General features: G+C 42.8%; 1 protein-coding gene and 1 non-coding gene across 4 annotated transcripts in view; one reads left to right on the top strand and one right to left on the bottom strand.

Moving 5' to 3' along the window:
- Positions 1–13,555, bottom strand: part of TJP2 (tight junction protein 2) — a 96,522-nt gene that overhangs the window by 57,371 nt on the left and 25,596 nt on the right. The window lies entirely within an intron of this gene.
- TRNAG-GCC lies at positions 5,162–5,233 on the top strand. The gene has a single exon. It is a non-coding gene; the product is annotated as a tRNA-Gly (tRNA).

Below are 13,555 nucleotides of genomic sequence, written 5' to 3'. Positions count from 1 at the left end.
GACAATATACAGCCTTGACATACTCCTTTCCTGATTTGGAACCAGTCTGTTGTTCCATGTCCAGTTCTAACTGTTGCTTTCTGACCTGCATACAGATTTCTCAAGAGGCAGGTATGGTGTTCTGGTATTCCCATCTCTTTCAGAATTTTCCACAGTCTGTTGTGATCCACACAGTCAGAGGCTTTGATGTAGTCAATAAAGCAGAAGTAGATGTTTTTCTGCAATTTTCTTGTTTTTTTGATGATCCAATGGATGTTGGCAATTTGATCTCTGCTTCCTCTGCCATTTCTAAATCCAGCTTGAACATTTTGAGCATTACTTTGCTAGTGTGTGAGATGAGTGCAATTGTGTGGTAGTTTGAACATTCTTCGGCATTGCCTTTTTTGGGCCTTTCTCTTTCTGACTTTACTTAATCTTTAATTGCATCCATGTTGCTGCAATTGCATTGTTCTTTTTATGGCGGTGTAGTATTCCATTGTGTGTATGTACCAAATCTTCTTCATCCATTCATGGATATTTAGGTTGTTTCTATGTCTTGACTGTTGTGAATAGCACTGCTATGAACATAGGAGTACATGTATCTTTTTGAGCTAGAGTTTTGTCTGGATATATGCCCAGGAGTAGAACTGCTAGACATATGGTAGTTTTATTTTAATTTTTTAAGGAACCTCCATACTGTTCTCCATAGTGGCTGTACCACTTCACATTCCCACCAAGCGTATAAGAAGATTCCCTTTTCTCCATATCCTCTCTACCATTTGTTATCTGTAGACTTTTTAAAGATGGCCATTCTGACTGGTGTGAGGTGGCCCTTCATTGTAGTTTTGACTTCCATTTCTCTAATAATTAGCAATGTTGAGCATCTTTTCACGTGCCTTTTGGCCATCTGTATGTCTTCTTTGGAGAAATGTCTATTTAGGTCTTCTGCCCATTTTTCGATTGGGTTGTTCTCTTGTTGAGTTGTATACTTGTACATTTTAGATATAAACTTGACGATGGAATGTATACTTGCACAATACATTCATCATGATGAGTGTGCACCATCTCAGAGAATCAGTGGAGGAAAACAAAAGATCCATCCGATTGTTGAAGAAAACACTCCATTAAGGGGAGCGGACAGCAAAGACCAGAGACAGGAAGGGGAAAGGTGAGGTTTCCTGCATCCAGCTCCCACACCAACGAAAGGTGGGAGCCCAAGCCAAACTATTAAAAATAATCAAAGTGCACTTCAGCAAGCCTTAATAATGATTTTGACTTAATAATAAAACAGAAGAGATGAAACTGAAGCAGGTTGTATCAAAACAGTTAGCCTTCTATTTTTTTTCTCATGACAAAACTGAAAGAAAAAGTTCAGGTGTTTAGAACAGCCTTATTGCTAAACTTAGAAGGAGACAACTTTCTTTGACCTAGTATCTTGTATGGCATTATTGTATAAATTGAGTTAAATGGACAGTCCATAAAACTGTGTACAATACCCTTCCCCACCCTCACTCTTTTCCTTTACTGGTGACATGGGAAATTTCAGACATAGGTCAATATTATTTTTTAAATTCTGCATTAAACAATGTTGAGCTCCTCTCAAAAACTTGTCTATGCCTAGTAACATAAATTATTGGCAGAAACTGTATGCAATCTTAAGCATAAGAAGGCACCCAACATTCACTACCCTTTCATGGAATTTGTTTATCAGGAAATCGGCAAGGCTACCACATAGTAACAGACATAACCCACTAGGTGGTGCAATGATGCAGACATAAAAAAGGAGAGATGGAAAAAAATTACACTTTTAGTTGTCCTACATATACTATTAAAAAAAAACAACCCACTGGAACCTACTGTATAACACATGGAACTCGGCTTAGTGTTATGTGCCAGCCTGGTTGGGAGTGGGGTTTGGGGGAGAATGGATGCATGTATATGTGTGGCTGAGTACTTCTACTCACTGTTCACCAGAAACAATCACCACACTGTTAATCAGCTACACCCTAATACAAAATAAAAAGTTTAAAGTTTGGGGAAAAAACAAAACAGTAGATGGACTCCAGGGGGCATGGGTTCGATCCCAGGTCAGGGGAACTAAGAACCTGCATGCCACTTGGGGCAGCCAAAAACAAAACAAAACCACTAGAGCAAAACAACTGACACCTTACAAGGCTTTTGACCCTGTTCTGGTTGTGGGATAGTCAGAGCAAGTTAAACCATGTGGAACGTAGAAGATAGCACTTTCTCATTGTTAATCACTGGACCTAATTGCTGAAATATAATTTCTAGGAGGAAGAGTTATTGGAATTGAAGTTTTACACAGAAGGTGGAATCCATTCATTGATTCACCCAATACATGTTTATTAAACACCTTTTTCATGCCAGGCTTTGTACTGAGCACTAGAGGTTAAACAGTGAGAAAAATAAACAGGATCCTGCCTTCATGGAGCTTACAGGCGGACGGGGGCTCAGCTGTAAATCAAGGAGTCTGTCAGCAGCTGTAGAACTAAAACTGTGACGCATGCTATGAAGGGAAGTACAGAAAGGTCCAGAACAGGAGGAGCTGGCCTCCCAGGGAGATCAGGGAGGGCCTTCCTTTTTAGTGACCCCGTGGAAATAGGGACTTCAATCCACTGAGAGAGGACACAGCTAGAAACCATCACGGCTGGGACACGGAGGGGGAGGCCGATGGGAGAACCTGGCTCTCAGTAAGCATCCCGGTCTCGTGCATGAAAAAAGTAACTCTAAGTCTGAGGTGGGTCAAGGACACGAGTGGATTTGTATTTTTATATATTTGAGACCAGACTCCTCATTTCCCTGAGAAGCAGGAAATAAGTCTAAGCTGAGGTCGACAGCCCCAGAGGGGTTACTGAATACAAGAGGTGGGAAGGAGGAAGAAAGGGAGGGCTGCACTGAATTCCTGGGTTTCAGTCTGGGGCAGTAATGGCCTTCTCAGAGCAGTAAGGCTGAGGGCTTACCCTAGGGTTTAAGCCCCAGTGAAGATCCCCCTTCTACTGTGAGGAAAGTTTAAATCAAACCACCATTTCTAAGCCAAATTCCAAAGTCACCTTTGCAAGTACCTAACTTAGGAGTGGGCAAGAAACTGCTATCAGGGCCAGCAACAGCAATGTTTACCGGGCATTCTGAGAAATGGATACAGACATGGAAAAAGCCAAAGGACCATGGAAACAAAACGCACTATCAAGAGTGCTTCACTGGGGAGTTCCCTGGCGGTCCAGTGGTTAGGACTCAGTGCTTTCACTGCTGGGAGCCCAGGGTTCAATTCCTGGTGGGGGACTAAGATCTCAAGGTCACCATGCGATAAGGCCAAAATAAACAGATAAGGAAATTCAGGTAAGGACTTCAAATACATTTGTCAAGAAGACTCAGGCTTCTGCTTCCCTGGAGGCTGGGGGCCAGACAACACTCTGGAGCTCTCTCCAGCTGTTCTAGTTTGTCAACAGATGAGCCCCTGGTTTGTCACTAACCAGCCGTAAAACCTCTAAGCTCGCTGCACAGCTCAGGTAATAGTACCCACCTCACAGGGTTCTTTGAGATCAACTGAGAATTTTACATGGAAGTTTTTACAAACTGTAAAATGTCACACAAACGAGGGGGTACTTCCTCTATTAAAAAAGTCCCACTCTAAAAAAGGTGATATGGTATACATTTAATAAAAGATTTTTCTTTAAGACCTCTTTTAGTCATTCAGCATTTAAGTATTTACAGTGACTCAGGCTTTGAAAACAAAGGCCTATCAACATAGAACAACAGTCCCCACCCTCAGAGGATGCCATTTTTTTTAGGATGTAGAAAGGCTTGGAACAGTCTGGAGAACAATGGCGGTGAATGCGTACTGAACTACGGTGTCAGTCACTGATCTGGCAGCCCCAAGTTTTTCCAAACCCAAAGAACAACATTAATTTCTCTTCTGCGCAACATTTCTTCAAGACTTTGACCATGGTGATGGTTTATTGTATCTTTGAGGTCCCTTCCATCCCCCAGAAAATAATGAATTGTTTAGAAATGAAACACCCAACCACTTAGAAATACAACAAACGGTATTTGTCCCAAAGCTGGAAATCCAGAGCATAAATAACATCCAAAACTCAGGCAGAAATGTTTTATCACTGAAGGACATTTCAGTGTTTTAGCCTTTCCACATCTTAAAATGCGCTTTGACATGTACTTTCTCCACATTTTCTCCTACTTAAGTTACTTCTTAACTTGGAGGACATCTACACTCTTAACTTCTCAACTGGCTCACCATCTAGTCGCTGTCTGGGGATAATTTTGTTTTCTTGTTTCTTGTTATTTTTTAGTTATTAGAGAACAGGGGCTTCCCAGGAGATGCAGTGGTAAAGAATCCACTTGCCAGTGCAGGAGACACAAGGGATGTGGGCTGGATCCCTGGGTCAGGAAGATCCCCTGAAGTAGGAAATGGCAACCCACTCCAGTCTTCTTGCCTAGAAAATTCCACGGAGAGAGGAGACTGGTGGGCTATTCTTCATGGGGCCACAGAGTCCGGCACAGCTGAGCACACATATACACATACAAGGTCTTAGCGGATACATAATTGCAAAGTTAGGCCAATTCAAAGTGAACTACCCTTGGTTTCCATTGCAATGGAACTTCTGGTTATATTTTACCTAAACAAAAATCTGAACTTGTTAACAATTTCCAATCACATACCACATGGGAAGCTGGCCTGAGATCAGATTCTTGCTTGGATAATCCTCCAAGTGGAAAATTAACTACAGGTGGGAGCATTATCAACACACGTATTGGGCAAGACACTGAGGAAATGTGCTGAACACAGGAGTGAAAACTCTGGTTCTGCTCTCAAGCTGGGCTGCTGCCTGTGTATCCCCACAGAGAGACAACGAGCATGTGGCACCCACAGACCAAGACCAGTTGCCACTGGAGAAGAAATTTTTTAAAGAGAACATGAGAACACTGGAAGTTTCCATCACCCACCACAGAATCTGGTCGGAATTATATATCCAGCTTTTGTCATGGCTGAGCTTCGAGCCAAGAACCAACATTTCAAACAATGTCAGCCTTATCAGACTGTCTATGGAAGCTCATGGACCTCCTCAGTCCTGGGTCCTCAGGGAAGAATGCCATGCGGTGAGGCTGGGAGGATGACAGCAATGCCCCTAACAGGACTCCAGGGCCTTCCCTGGTGGCTCAGAGGGTAAAGCGTCTGCCTGCCATGCAGGAGACCCAGGTTCGATCCCTGGGTTGGGAAGATCCCCGGAGAAGGAAATTGCAACACACTCCAGTACTCTTGCCTGGAGAATCCCACGGAGGGAAGAGCCTGGTAGGCTACAGTCCACGGGGTCGTAGAGTCGGACACGACTGAGCGGCTTCACTTAACAGGACTCCAAGGGCAACAGGAGAGAAACAAAGTTTGCACTTGGAGCCTGTCTAGCTCTTTCTACCCCTTGTGCTTGTTGCTCTGGTTGTCAACGTCCTCCTACCCCAAAAGCCTCCAAAGGCGAACCCCTAGCAATCCATCGCCAAAAGTTCTGGCTCCAAAATCCCCTCTCTCTCTATCTTTAACCCAGTCTCTCAGTTTTATACATCAATGCTTTCAGTCTCAGCTGGATATCACAAAAAGATGACCTGCCTGCCACTGAACTGTGCTTGCCTGGTGACCTACACCTCCTAGCGTTATTTAAAAGATGTACTTTGACCCTGACGAAACTAATAATGGAATTCTGATCCTTAACAGACAAGTTCCCAAACACAGCATATCAAAGATGAACATTCTTTCAAATTCCACAAATCATATGCTTTGTAGCCGCCAACAAGTTTTTCTTGACATTAACAACTGTTGTTTTCTGTGGGATGGGATTACACAGTCATTTCTAACTGGAGGCTGTGGACTTGCAGAAAGCGGACACTCCCACTTGAGTCTTAATATTTCTATTAAAAAACTATGATTTTCACTAGTAGCCTACATAATCAACTTCCCCATAAAACTCTGTCTTGCTCACCTTAGCGTCTTTGGGGCTTCATACAGTAATGGACACACATGAGTCATTGAAGATTGATAACAACTCTTAAAAACATTGCTATTTCATTGTGACTCCCTGGAGGAAAACTTTCTGTATACTTTCAGTGATAATGTGAAAAAAAATCCTACAAATCAACAGAGAGGCCATTAGCTTCTCCCTCTTATTTCTCTGCTCACCTGATTCTGCAAAGCAGAACTGGGAGCTGAAAGCACCTGTAAGTCTCAAATTAAATGGACCTTGACTCAAATTCCCTCCCTGTCACACAAGTTATGCGACACTGGACATGTTACTTAACATTTCTGAGCCTCCTTATCCTCACCTATAAAATTGAGTTTTAACACTCACTCCCAGTTGGTTGGGAGGATTCAGTGAGGTCTGTACCAAGGTCTGCTGCTGCTAAGTCGCTTCAGTCGTGTCCGACTCTGTGCGACCCCATAAACGGCAGCCCACCATGCTCCCCCATCCCTGGGATTCTCCAGGCAAGAACACTGGAGTGGGTTGCCATTTCCTTCTCCAATGCATGAAAGTGAAAAGTGAAAGTGAAGTCGCTCAGTCGTGTCCGACTCTTTGTGACCCCATGGACTGCAGCCTACCAGGCTCCTCCGTGGGAGGAGGGATTTTCCTGGAGTGGGTTGCCATTGCCTTCTCTGGTACCAAGGTCTAACACTGTACTAACACTGCACCAGCTGTGTGGCTTCTTTCACTTCACCAGAGAAAAGTCTGTCTGCATCTTACTTTGTGTCCTGGGGTCCCCTGACCATTAGGTATTTTACAGAGACATCAGGAGTTCTACTTGGGTGGAACTTTAGTAAGCCAGCTCCCAACATACTCATGTTTGCAGAAATCAAGGACAGAGCCTCAGAGCCATTCTATAAAGTCCATTAATGCCTATTTTACATTTGTTCATCCAATAATGGAATGGAATGTTGCAGCTTCAGTCTCCAAGCCACCTGCATGGTTGTGGCGGGGAGGGGGGCCAGTGGGAAACACAGTGAGCAAGGTAAGAGGATACATACCCCGATCAATCTCATTTCAGTTTTTTAGGACTGTCTCTATTCTCCTCCTTTCACCTTCCTTCATTTACTGAGCAACTATTCTGTGCCTGGAGTAGTAATGCCAAGAACCAGACCTGCCTGCGAAAATTCACAATCACCACCCCTCCCCACGCCGCCTAGTGTTAAAAGTGACCCTCCTTCCAACACTAGGCAGAACCCAGGCCTATCAGAAAACACACTGCTCTTCCAAAAGGATAAACACAAGCAATGCAGTTTACATCTAATTGAGGACATTTATTTTGCAGTTTACTGTTTTCCAAGCATTCATTTTGACGAAGCTCATACCAATCAAAAAGCTTATGTTGCTTCTCACAGGGAAAATGAACTATCCGTGTTGCAGACTACACAGATGGAGCCAACAATATCCAAGCTGGACGAGACAGAAGAGACAGACAGCAGACAGGCAGAATACCAGCTCAGTGTCGAGGGCACCTCGCTGCATAAACCATTATCCCAAATGTAAAGCTGAAAGGACAAGTCTGGTGACTGACTGGAGTGACAGGTGAGTGACTTGCATTTTCTCAGGACAGTTATCATTGGGACATAATCCAATCCGGCCAACATTAATATGTCACCAACTAATCACACTCAAAGACCACTTAGAACAGCAATGCCATTGTTCCTTGGAGCTTATTAATACACCAAAGCTAAATGAGCTTCCTCCCTTCCCCCACCCCGAAGTGACATGTGTATTCCCCTTGGTTCTATTAATAAGCGAGACAGATTCTTTAAGGCAGCGCATACTGCCTGCAGATATTCTGGGGTAATAGATAGTAAAAACATTGCTGACATGTGATTTCTAAAGTAAATCATAAACATGAAATTTAAGAAATTCAGAAAATTTGGCAATGCCTGAACTAACTTTATTTTTAACTCAGCTCTATTTCCCCACATTTTACAGAGGAATGGCCCCCAGAGAACTTTATCTTTAAAAAGCTGGTGACTAAACCAGTTCTCAAATATGAGGAGGTTTCAAGGACTGACAGGGGTGATGATGCAACGCCAGCTGCCTTTCTTAATTCCTTGGCTTTTGTGGAATTATCATTTTATGCCAGAATTTGACTTCTTGTTTTAAGTTTAAAGGACACTGTCAAATAAAAATAAGGCTGCTTTGTAAAAATACACAAAGCAGCACTGTGCGACCCTTCCTCAGGCTGTAACACTACTAGCTGAAATATAGACACCTGGATCAGAAATACATATATATTTAAAACCAATCATTTTTGTCGTAGGAGTGAAATTAGGTCAGTGCCCTTAAGAAGCCCCCTTCAGCTCTATTTTCCACTTTCGAAACAAAGAAAGCTTTTGTGCATTGTATTAGCCACTGTAAACTGTTCGGACATCCACTGTTAGCCCTGGTTGACTGGCTAAGTCAGGCGAAAAAAGAGATAAAACAGGAGATTCTGTCAGTATATTTCTAGCACATTCAAATTTAAGTGAGCTTTTGCACAGAGCCAGATCACTCTGCTAAACCAGCGGCTGAAGTGAAGTTACTGCTCATGCTTATCTTGGCACTTAGAACATTTGCTTTCCTTACCACTTCAAATTTCTCAAGCAGTACTATAGATCTAAGCCTAATAAAATATGAATCAATAAATCATTTGGCTAGTCTGTTTCTAGATAATCGCCTGAAAGCAACAGTAGTAACGTCCCTAATTAGTCAGGGTCATAGGCAAAATTCTTTTAATGAGAGAGAAGATTCACAGACATTCTAAATTAAGAAAAACTCAGTTCTTTCCCAGAGAAGGCGATGGCACCACACTCCAGTACTCTTGCCTGGCAACTCCCATGGATGGAGGAGCCTGGTAGGCTGCAGTCCATGGAGTTGGTAAGAGTCGGACATGACTGAGTGACTTCACTTTCCCTTTTCACTTCCATGCATTGGAGAAGGAAATGGCAACCCACTCCAGTGTTCTTGCCTGGAGAATCCCAGGGACAGAGGAGCCTGGTGGGCTGCCGTCTGTGGGGTCACACAGAGTCGGGCACGACTGACACAATTTAGCAGCAGCAGCAGCAGCAGCAGCAGCAGCTCTTTCCACATGGGGCATCATTATATAGGGAGGGTTTTGCAAAAACCGAGTCAAGATTTTTAAATGTCTCAAGAGCAACACCTTACAGCTCATGTTTTGCAAATAGGAAGTGGGACAGACACTATTGCCAAATGTTTTAGTAGACTAGCACGTGCTGTCAGCATTGGGCGTGAGGCACAAAACAGGACCAAGATTGGATCTTTTCACTTAACTTGTCAAAAGATAGAAGAAGTTAAAGACAGAGGGAGGAAAAGGGGGCAGTCTCTTCAGGGGATCTTCCCAAACCAGGGATCGAACCCGGGTCTCCTACACTGCAGACAGATTCTTTATCATCTGAGCCACCAAGGAAGCCCATCAATCTATAAACCAGATTTGCATATCACCTTTTACTTTATTAAAAACTAACAAGTCAGGGGGAGGGACAAGTTAGGAGTTTGGGATTAAATCATACTGCTACATAGAAAATAGATATCCAATAAGGGCCTACTATATAGCATAGGGATATTACAGTACCTTGTAATAACCTTTAATGGAAGAAAATATTTTAAAATGTCTCTATATATTTATCTACATGTATAAGAGTTGCTTTGCTGTACACCTGAAATGAACACAACATTGTAAATCAACTGTATTTCAATAAAATTCTTTAAACATTAAAAAAAAAACTAATAAATCAAAACAACTTCAAAAAGAAAATACTTGGACTTCCCTGGTGGTTCAGCGGTTGGTTAAGAATCCACCTGCCAATGTACAGGACACAGGTTTGACCCCTGGTCCAACAAGACTCCACATGGGCAACTAAGCCCACGTGCCACAACTACTGAGCCTGCACACCACAACTAGAGAAAGCCCACGGGCAGCAACCAAGATCCAGCACAGCCAAAAATAAATACATAAATTGTTTTAAAAAAAGGAATATTCATTAAGTTTCACAAAGTTATACATCAAAAAGCGGCTCTTAGAACCAAGTCACTTCGCAGCCTGTATTAATTTATGGGCCTGCAAATGAAAACTTCTCAAGCTTACTCATACTGAAAAGTATCAACCATCACAGAGCAGTTGAGAAACAAAGGCCCTTCAGAGACAATACTTTGGGAGGACTTAACAGTGGTATCCACACCCCAGCAGGTGATTATAAAGTCTAATTAAAGTACTGATTCTGAACACAGATTACAGAAAGCAGTCCTGTGACTACTGTGGCATCATGTTCTTCAGTAATAGTGATAATACAAGGAAATTATAACCACTGCAATGAAATTGCCATTGCAATCCTAGGAGGCATCTATGCCATTTCTTGCTTGCTGGTACTCAGCTTCCCCTAGTTCCAGAGACTAGAGGGCCCAATATCTTTGCCCAAAGGGTACCAATGAGGTACAAATATCTACTTAAGATCTAAAGGATGAAGGGAAACAGATGCCATTAGTTTTCCTTTTTCTTTTCCTGTAGCAGCAGTCATAGGCAGAAACTGACTTCCCAGACCTGAGTTTTGCAGCTGCCTCCAAGCTCCCTATCGTTTCAGCCTCCTCTTGGCTACAGAGGCTGATAAAATCAGAGGTCCTGGCAGCTTTCTAACCTTCTAGGAGGCAAATCAGAGACCTAGAGATGGGCCCTTGGTTTTCATCCCTCCAGCTTTTTGTTCTGTAGGCATCTAATTCCCTCCATTAAATCCCTTTCTCCTTGAAACATCTAGAATAATGTCTGTCTCCTTCACTGAGCCCTGACCCAGAGGTATACAATGCCCATTCCACAGCTGAGCAAAGTAAACTGCCTAAGGCCATGCAAGTTTCAGGACAAAAAGATCTCACACCCAGGTATGCCTGATTTCAACAGTCACAGAATGGAAGTTAAGCATGTCTCCAGCCCATGACCCAGCGATTCTACTCCTAGGAATTTACACAAGAGAAATGGGTGCATAAGCCAACAGAACAAAGTATTAGGTGACTTTCACAGCAGCTTTACCCATAATAGAAACAAAACAAAAACCTGACAACAACTCAAATATCCATCAACAAAAGAGTGAATAAACAAACTGGGAAATTCATATAAGTGACGTATATATTATTGAGCAAAAGAAATACTACCGAATCACATAACCACACAAAGATTATGCTGAGGAAAGAAACCAGATACCAAATGCTGATTTCATTTATACAGATCCTATCAAAGTGAAGCAAAGCTATACGATGGTAAGAGATGTCAGAAGAGAGGTTCCCTTGTCAGTGGGGTGGTAACAGTCGAAAAAGTGGCGAGAGAAGAACCTTCTAGAGTGATGGAAAGTTCTATTTTTTGATCCAGGTGGTAATCACACAATGCATACATTCATGTAAAAGTTCAGCCAGCTCTGCAACTGGATAGTGACGGTGGCAGCACAAGCAGATGCCACTGAATTTACACTCAGAATGGTTAAAATGGTGGGTCTTACTGTGTTTTACTACAATTAAAAAAAAAAGTATCACGCTCCCCACTTCTGTGTTTTACTATATATGCTATACTTCGACTTTTTAAAATACATGAAAATAATAATAAGAAAAAACTTCACTGTGAGTAAGTAAGCTTCTGAGGACACACTCAGGAGACCACTGTTCCCACAGGAAAATTTTCCTCAATTTCAGGCAAATATTTTTCACCGCACTTCTTTGGTAAATTCAGTCTACCTTTCCTGTCTCTCCCCAACTCTTGAGAAAAGACATCTGCAAATATACTTAAGCGCTACAAGCCGATCGAGTATCGCTTCTTTTACTGCTGCTGCTAAGTCGCTTCAGTCGTGTCTGACTCTGTGTGACCCCAGAGACGGCAGCCCATCAGGCTCCTCCGTCCCTGAGATTCTCCAGGCAAGAACACTGGAGTGGGTTGCCATTTCCTTCTCCAATGCATGGATGCATGCTAAGTCGCTTCAGTCGTGTCCGACTCTGTGCGACCCCATGGACAGCAGCCCACCAGGCTCCTCTGTCCACAAGATTCTCTAGGCAAGAATACTGGAGTAGGTTGCCATTTCCTTCTCGGCCTCTGATTAAAATCTGAAAAAACACCGATATTCAAAGTGAACTACCTCTTGATTTCAACGTATTTTCTTGCCACTTGCCTGTTTTTAGATTCTTCACAATAACACCAGAAGGAAAAGCACAAATGCTTCCAGTTGCATTTCTGGAAAATTTCAATGGATGTCTGAGATGCTACAAATCTCTCTCCCCTCTTAAAACTCACCCAGACACTAAACAGACCCAACCACGGCAGGCGAAGTGCTCTCCCTGAAGTTAGGCAGAAAAAAATCCCGTGTGCCTGAGGTATCCATTAAATGTGGCTGCCAGAGAGTGACTTCATGTCAGTCAGTAACAGCGAAAGAGGCCTTGAAACAGTCACCAGGAGGCTGTCTCCAGTGCACTGGTGAAGAACAAATCAGAAAGGGATCCTAGTGACAGGCCTGCCTTACCTTCTGCGCCCATGCTATAGGCAATGTGGTTCCTGGGAGAGGATTCCATGGGGGAAGAGAGGGGATACTGGAGGCTCCCAGGATGCAGTTTTCACTGGGAAGGGTGAAGGGGAAAAGGAAGAAGGAAAAAGAACTCTCAAGAAGCTCTGTGAGATGGTTGCAGCTGCTGACTTGGGGCTGCAGAGTGAGGAAGGGAATTCAGTACCCACTGAGCTAGTACATTATTTAAGCTGCAACTGAATAATAGATCTTTCCATCACTTCATGAGCTAAACAAGACAGCCACTCTTAAAAAACTGCTGTGCAGAGAGACTTCGTTGAATCTCTTCTTCAAAGAGAAAACAAAGAGAAAGAAAACACACACAATTTGTCTGAGTATGAAAGCACTTCAAGGTGACAAGAACCAACAGAAATTTAGAATGTTCTCTAGGCTTTACACTGGATACTGAGAATCTTAAGCACAGTAAGAGACTTCAGAGATGATCAAGTATAGTTATCCCCATAAGGTAACTGAGAATTATTAATAGAATTACATGCCTTAGCTAAAGTCACCAAGCTAATTCTTAGTACAGCTTATATACCAACGAAGAAACAATCTGTATATTAATAAAAATTCTACATTATTTTTTTTCTTATGGACAAACTATCATCCACTCACGCTATCAATGTCAGGAATCTAGGAATCTACTTTTCTAAGTTCTCAAAGAGTCTTTCATTCTTACTACTTCATGCAATAAGGCTTCCCCAAATCAAGTCAGTAAAATGTGGTCGATACTTTAGGGAATATGCTTGGTGACCTGTCAGTGTATGGGGTGACCAAGATGACGCAGACCAGGGAGGGGCTCACAGCTGACAGGAAATGACTGGCATAAGGCAGACGTGATAAGGGCTCACATAAACACTGGCGTGTGCACACTACCCAATCACAGGCCAGGAGGTTAACTGATTCAGCCTGAGGGAAGAAGGATAAGGGAGCAACTAAAAATGAGCTCACCAGGAAGTTTCTTCTGAACTATTCTTTTCGAAAGCAGAAATG

This window comes from Capra hircus, chromosome 8 (assembly GCF_001704415.2).
Source record: "Capra hircus breed San Clemente chromosome 8, ASM170441v1, whole genome shotgun sequence".
NCBI classification, from domain to species: domain Eukaryota; kingdom Metazoa; phylum Chordata; class Mammalia; order Artiodactyla; family Bovidae; genus Capra; species Capra hircus.
This window is presented reverse-complemented; position numbering and strand designations above follow the sequence as displayed.